The 8,129-nt window shown below is 33.0% G+C and overlaps 1 non-coding gene across 1 annotated transcript; it reads left to right on the plus strand.

Moving 5' to 3' along the window:
- Nucleotides 1-3,939: 3,939 nt before the first annotated feature.
- Nucleotides 3,940-4,046, plus strand: LOC139903352 (small nucleolar RNA R71). Its single transcript, XR_011778177.1, has one exon. It is a non-coding gene; the product is annotated as a small nucleolar RNA R71 (small nucleolar RNA).
- The last annotated feature ends 4,083 nt before the right edge of the window (nucleotides 4,047-8,129 follow it).

The following is an 8,129-nucleotide window of genomic DNA, read 5'->3' on the forward strand; positions in this document are numbered from 1 at the left end:
CATAATCAATGGCAACGAGAATGTAGAGATTATTATGAGATTTTGGAAACGGACCCATAAAGTCAATACCTCAAATGTCAAAAACTTCACATACTTGAATGACATTTTATGACATTTCATCAGGTTGACTTATTTTTCCGGCCCTTTGACATGAATCACAGGATTTACAAAGAATGTGTGCATCTTTGAAAATTAAAGGCCAATAGAATCCAGCTTCGTAGACCTTTCTACCAGTTTATTGCGGCCCATAATGCCCTCCTGTTGGTCCTGTGTGACAATGATTTAAGATTTGTATAGCTTCATTCCCGAATACACATTGGCGTATTATTCCATCGGGAACATTTTTAAACAAATGTGATTCTTCCCAGAAATAGTGTTTTATATCACTAAAGAATTTCTTTCGTTTTTGGTACGACAACCATTTTTCAAGGAATCCACATACTAAGTAGTTCGCATAGTCAGCAAACCATGGAATTTCACTAGAATCAATTTTCAAAAGGTATTCATCAGGAAAGTTATCTTGTATAGCTGATTCATTTAGAACTTCTAATTCAGGATTTTCAAGACGAGAAAGATGATCAACGGCGAGATTTTCTGCTCCTTTTTTATCTCGGATTTTAATATCAAATTCTTGTAGAAGTAAGATCCAACGGATTAATCGTGGTTTGGCATCTTATTTTGAAAATAAATATTTAAGGGCAGAATGGTCAGTATAGACCACCGTTTTAGCTAGAACGAGATATGAACGAAATTTGTCAAAAGCAAAGACAATAGCAAGGAGTTCTTTTTCAGTAGTTGTATAATTCGTCTGTGCTCCTTGTAACGTCTTACTAGCATAGTATATAGGTTTAAATAGTTTGTCAATTCTTTGACCTAAAACGGCTCCCATTGCAAAATCGCTTGCATCGCACATAAGTTCGAATGGTAATTTCCAGTTTGGAGTTATCATGATTGGCGCATTAGTGAGTTGTTTTTTAAGAATATTAAAAGATTTGATGCATTCATCCGAAAAGATGAATGGAGCATCTTTTTCAAGGAGTTTATTCATTGGAGTGGCAATTTTAGAAAAATATTTTATGAAACGTCGGTAAAAACCAGCATGTTCTAGAAAACTCCTAACTCCTCTAACATTGGTGGGATGTGGAAGTTTAGCAATTACATCTACTTTAGCTTTATCCACTTTAATTTCTTTACTTGAAATTTTATGACCAAGAACGATGCCTTCTTTAACCATGAAATGACATTTCTCCCAAATAAGTACTAGATTCGATTTCTCGCATCTAATAAGCATTCGTTCAAGATTAATTAGACATGTTTCAAAAGTATCACCGAAGACTGAAAGGTCATCCATGAAAACTTCCATTCATTCTTCTATCATGTCGTGAAAAATCGCCATCATGCACCTTTGAAAGGTTGCAGGGGCGTTGCAAAGTCCAAATGGCATGCGTTTATAAGCAAAAGTACCATAAGGGCACGTGAAAGTGGTTTTCTCTTGGTCCTCGGGTGAGATAGGAATTTGAAAGTATCCGGAGAAACCTTCAAGAAAACAATAGAAACTATTTCCGGCTAACCTTTCTAACATTTGATCAATGAAAGGTAATGGAAAGTGATCTTTTCGTGTGGCGTCATTTAATTTTCTATAGTCAATACAAACACGCCATCCTATTACAGTCCTAGTAGGAATAAGCTCATCATTATCATTTGTGATGACAGTGATGCCACCCTTTTTAGGCACGCATTGAATTGGGCTTACCCAAGGACTATCAGAGATTGGATAAATTAAACCAGCATCGAGCAGTTTAATAATTTTTTTTAACAACATCTTGCATATTTGGATTTAATCTTCGTTGGCGTTGCACATATGTTTTATGATTTTCTTCCATAAGGATTTTATGTGTGCAATACGAAGGACTTATACCTTTAATGTCATGAATTTTTCATGCAATAGCTGATTTATGAGCTTTTAACACAGAAATGAGTTGAGATTTTTCATTTTCAGAAAGAGAAGACGAGATTATTACCGATAATTCAGATTTACCATGTAAATAAGCGTATTCCAAATATTTTGGAAGTGGCTTTAACTCTAAGGTTGGTGGTTCTTCTATCGATGATTTGTATCGATATCTGTCTTCCTCTTTTAGTACTTGAAGTTCTTCTGTTGTTGGTTCATATTCATTAGCTATTAGTGTAGCTAACATTTCAGCTTCATCAATTGGTTCATCTCCTTCTCCTAAAGAACATTCTCCTGTTCCTTGTAATTCAGAAAATTCTTGTAACAATTCTGCATGTGAATCTATAGTTTGAACATAATAACATGTATCATCAGCAGATTGTGGTTGTTGCATTGCTTTATCAACAGAAAAGGTAACACTCTCGTCCTCTATACTTAGGGTCAATTTCTTACCAAACACGTCTATTATTGCTTTAGATGTGTTTAAGAATGGTCTTCCTAATATAAGAGGAACTCGAGAATCTTCTTCCATGTCTAGAATAACAAAGTCTATCGAGAATACTAGATTACTAACTTTAACTAGCATATTTTCCATTATCCTTCTAGGATATTTTACTGATCGACCGGCTAGTTGTATACTTATTCGTGTTGGTTTTAAATCTCCAAGGTCTAGTTTAGCGTATAATGAGTACTGCATTAAATTTATACTAGCACCTAAGTCTGCCAATGCTTCTATTGAACTAAGACTACCCAAAAAACATGGAATTGTGAAACTTCCTGGATCTGATAGTTTTTCTGGTATCTTATTCAATAATACTGCAGAACAATTAGCATTCATTGTGACAGCCGAGAGTTCTTCCATTTTTCTTCTATTTATGATTAGATCTTTCAGAAATTTAGCATATCTTGGCATTCCTGAAATTACATCAATGAAAGGAAGATTGACATTTATCTGTATAAACATATCCAAGAATTTAGATTGTTCGGCTTCAAGTCTTTCTTTTCTCAATTTACTCGGGTATGGAAGTGGTGGTTGATATGGTTTAACATAAGGCTTTGCCTTAACTGTGTTATCTTCATTAACCTTTTTAACTACCGGTTCAGTTTCCTTCTCTTTTTCAGGCTGTGGTGCCTGTGAATTAGGAATAGAGTTATCGGAAATTATTGACATTTCAGGTGGTTTAAGTGTTATACCACTTCTTGTGGTAATAGCTTTAGCTGTTTCATTTCGGGGGTTAGCATTTGTATCACTAGGTAGACTCCCCGGTTTTCTTTCACCAATTAACCTTGCTAGGTTACTTACTTCTTGTTCCAGATTTTGGATTGAAACTTGTTGATTTCTAAATGCTTGAGCATTTTGTTCATTAGTTTGTTTCTGAGATATAACAAACTGCGTTTGAGATTCAACTAGCTTTAGAACCAAGTCTTCTAAATTTGTCTTTTTCTCATCGGTTTGTGGTGATTTAATATAACCAGGTCTTTGCTGATTGCTAGGACCTTGTTGGTTATTTTGTTGGGCATTTTGATTGTAAGGAACGTTTCGATTGTAGTTTGGTCTTGGCGATTGATAATTATTTTGATAATTATTTCCCGGCCTTTGGTTTAGGTATGAAACATTCTCTCATTGTTCCATTGTTTGTTCAATACTGAGAAAATCTTTTGTTAAATGTGGTCCTCCACACTGCTCACAATTGATTCTTATTGCGTGAATATCTTTAGTCATCTTTTCCAATTTTCTTTCGAAAGAATCTAGCTTTGCGGAAATGGAATCAAAGTCATGGCTAGAATCGGCTCTTGCCGCTTTGGATGACTGTAAGATATCTTTCCCTTGGTGCCACTCATGCGAGTGGGAGGCTGTTTTATCAATAATCTTGTGAGCTTCGGTAGCGGTATTCTTCATAATGGAACCACCAGCAGCTGTGTCGATGTCTTTTCTTGTAGCGACATCGACGCCTTTATAGAATATTTTAACTATTTGGAAAGTGTCTAAACCGTGTTGAGGACATCCTCTCAACATCTTTCCGAATCTTGTCCACGCCTCAAATAACGTTTCATTTGGATTTTGTGCGAACGTGGCAATTTCTCCTTAAAGTCTCACGGCTTTAGATGCTGGAAAGAATCTTTGAAGAAATTTCTCCACTAAGACATCCCATGTATCAATTGCTCCTTCGGGTAATGATTCTAACCAATCTTTAGCTTCCCCGGTTAAAGTCCAAGGGAACAACATAAGATAGATCGTTTCATCCTCAATTTCTCCGATTTTAAATAGAGTACAATTTCTCTTAAAAGTTCGAAGATGTTCGTTTGGATCTTCTTTTTCTGTACCACCGAATTGGCATTGATTAGTAACCATGTGTAGGATTTGTCCTTTGATTTCAAAATTTGGTGGTCGAACTTCTGGTTGAGTAATGGCATGACCTTGGCCCGTACGTGTGGCTCTCATTCGGTCTTCCATAGTTTGAGGTTCTGGATCTGCCATATCTTGACAAGTTGAATCCGAATCACTAGATGATTCTGATTTAACTGTTCCTTCTTTGACAAACTCCGTTTGAATAAATTGTGGTTCAGGAGGAATGTTTAATGTATCAGGATCTTGGAATTGTCCCTGAATATCCTTCGGGCTCTCAATTGTGAAGTCGGGTTCAAAAAATGGATTATCAGAAATTTGAATTGAAGTACTTGTTCGACTAGATGATGATTCTAAAAATTCAATGGCAGCAATATTTGCTAGATGCCTTGATCGAGTTACAGGTGGTGAACGTATTAAAGGTGGTGAACTTTTCGCTTGGTGCATTCACTGAATATCCTATTAGTTAAAAAGATAAAAATTATATAAGTTATCAAATTAATAGACTTTTCTGATTTTGCCCACGTTTCGAATAGCCAAAAGATGCAGCAGGTAGCCAGGACCCTTTAAATCGAAAGTCCACAACTCGCCACTAACAAATCCAACTATTACTACGAACCAGAAAATTTGGATGTCTATCAATTTAATTGCTTACAATAATTTTTCCGACGAAATTTAAAGAAAATAAAGAAAATTCTAGGTCCTAAAAACTAGAGCGTAGAAATGAAAAAGAAAAAGCGCGTCGAAAAACGTCAAAAATTAAAAATAAGAAATAAAAATGTCAAAACTTAAAAGTCTAAAAACTAAATCTAAAAAGTTGCACCTAAAAGTATTAAAACTTAAAATGCAATTCTATACGGAAAATGACAATTACTTAAAAAGCACTAAAATTTATAAACTTAAAATGGCGTCGCAAAATTCTAAAGCGCCTAAATCTTAATTCTAAGGAAAAAGCACTTAAGGGATTTTATGGCAAAACTTATAAGTCTAGAAATATAAAATTACTATGGCAAAAACTAACTTAAAACTAATTACGAACGAGAATTATAAAAATTATGAATAAACGATAAAAATATAGATTATAAAAATAAACTAAAGTATTAAAAATACAATTTTTATAAAAATATTATTTTTATATTGTTTATATAAAAATATTAATTTTTATATAATTAATAAAACTTAATAAACTTAAATTACAAATTAAATGTAAAATTAAAACTAAATAATATAATAAATAAACCCTAATTCTAAATAATTAATAATAATTATAATTTATTAAAACCCTAATTCGACGGATCCGATGTTTCAGGTCTGTCACCTCAGCTTATGCGATCGCATGAGTTTTAGTTATAATTCCATGCGTTCACATGGAGTTGGTTACCATGCCAGATGTTTTGGGCTGCTACAGTACTGGACCCGAATAATTTTTAATTTTTAATTTTTATGATTTTAAATATATATAAAATATTTATATAAAATATAATAAACTTATATAAATATATTTTTACAGAAAATATTATAGCGTTCCGCTTTTGGTTAGTAGGTTCCCCGGCAGCGGCGCCAAAAATACTTGTTGTGCAACGAGTGGTATACGAAAATATATTAGTTTTTAATACAAAATACGGTATAAATTACACAAGTTTGATTTATTTATTACAAATGGTTATACCTAAACCTTGCTACACACTTATAGGCAGTGTACCTAATCGTAGAGTAGTGTAGTTTTTAGTAAGTCCGGTTCGTTCCACAGGGAGCTACAAATTTGAAAACGTACTATATATATATATATATATATATATATATATATATATATATATATATATATATATATATATATATATATATATATATATATATATATATATATATATATATATATATATATATATATAAGTAGTAATATTATTATTATTAAAGGGGGGTTTTACCGTTTAACGACCGGTTTGTCAATTTTTAAGTTTTAGCGTAAAAATAAATGACAATAATTAAAGTGTGTAAAATAAATGACGATAAATAAAATAGCGATGAAATATGAAATAAAAGAATTATGCTTATTTAAATTTCCGTAATCATGATGTTTGACGATTTATTTTAATCTGTTACCCTGGGTTAATTGTTCTTTGTCCTGGATTATTTAATATGTCTATTTAGTTTTTGTCCAAAATAGTCCATCAGTCATAATTATAAAGTGCGAGTGTCCTCGTCAAATTACGCTTATACCCGAAGTCAAATATTCCAACTAATTAGGGATCCAAACTGTAACAAGGTCTTAATACTTTGTTAATAACTATACCAGGATATCGACTGTATGTAGTCCAAGGTTTTAATACTATGTTAATAATTATACCAGTTATCACTGTATATAATTCACCCCTGTTTTAATAGGTCCATTGATTATTAATCCATTACCCGTATCCAGTCAAATGGACAATTATTAGTGAATATAAATATCCCGCCCATCGTGTCCAATAAGGCATATGGGGTTATTTATAGGTACATCAAATTGTAAATCTCTATATTAAATTAACGAACTATCATTCAGTTAAACAAATATAAAGTCCATTAATAGTCAATAGTCCAGTGTCCACAAGTGTCGGTCTTTTGTCCAAACCCTAATTATGGTCCAAAGTCCAATAACCCCGTCTTAATATTTAATTCAAATCATGATTACTTCGACTTAAATAAGCATAATAATAACTTAGCTACGAGACATTAATTTAAAAAGGTTGAACATAACTTACAATGATATAAATCGCGTAGTGTTACACGGACCGAGTTTCGACTCAAAAACCTTAAAACATTTGTTACAATAACCTTATTATTAAACTTAAATTAAAATTAAAATTATAATTATAAATATAAATTATTCTTACAGAAGAAAGAAAGAAAAGAAGTGAAGGTGTGTTTAATTCGGCCGAATTTGTTCCAATTTATAGAACTTGGCCAGCTTTTTGGTCCCATGCGATCGCATGGCAAATGTTCTTCCAGGCCATGCGATCGCATGGCCTCCTGATCCAGCTCACAATGATTTGTTTTCTAGTTTGTCGACATAATATTTAATTATTTATAATATATATATAATTTTTATATAATTATATATATATTATATTATATTCTTGTGCATAGTTGACTTGTACTTTCAGCTCCGTTGAGTCGTACGTTGTTACTTGGTTTATGTCCCGGTTCCGGATTTTCGAACGTCTTTTTGTATGCTGAGATATCTTGTACTTTGCATTCCGAGACTTGTACTCTTGTCATTTTTAGACGTTATTCATCAATAAATTAAACCACTTGGATTATAACGTGTACTTTTAAGCATTCTGGTCATTTGCGTCTTCAAATCGTCAATTCTGCCTTTTGTCTTCACCTTTTATTATTTAAACGAATATCACTTGTAAATAGAACAATTGCAACTAAAAGCTTGTCTTTCTGGAAGGATAATGTTATGAAATATATGTTCGTTTGTAGCATTATCAATGGTAAAGTATCTCACAATCATAATCTTTTACTACATCCATCCATCTACGTTGGCGATAATTTAAATCTCGTTGATCAAAAAGATGTTTCAAACTCTTATGATCCGAATAAATCATACACTTGACACCATACAAGTAGTGGCGCCAAATTTTCAACGCATGCACCACTGCCTCCAATTCGAGATCATGAGTCGGGTATCTCTTTTCGTGTTCCTTCAACTGTCTAGAGGCATAAGTGATGACTTTACCCCGTTGCATTAGAACACACCCGAGCCCATTTAATGAGGCATCACAATAAACCGTCATATCTTCTATACCTTTCGGTAACACCAAGACCAGAGCTTGACACAATTTC

Source organism: Rutidosis leptorrhynchoides, chromosome 3 (assembly GCF_046630445.1).
Source record: "Rutidosis leptorrhynchoides isolate AG116_Rl617_1_P2 chromosome 3, CSIRO_AGI_Rlap_v1, whole genome shotgun sequence".
NCBI classification, from domain to species: domain Eukaryota; kingdom Viridiplantae; phylum Streptophyta; class Magnoliopsida; order Asterales; family Asteraceae; genus Rutidosis; species Rutidosis leptorrhynchoides.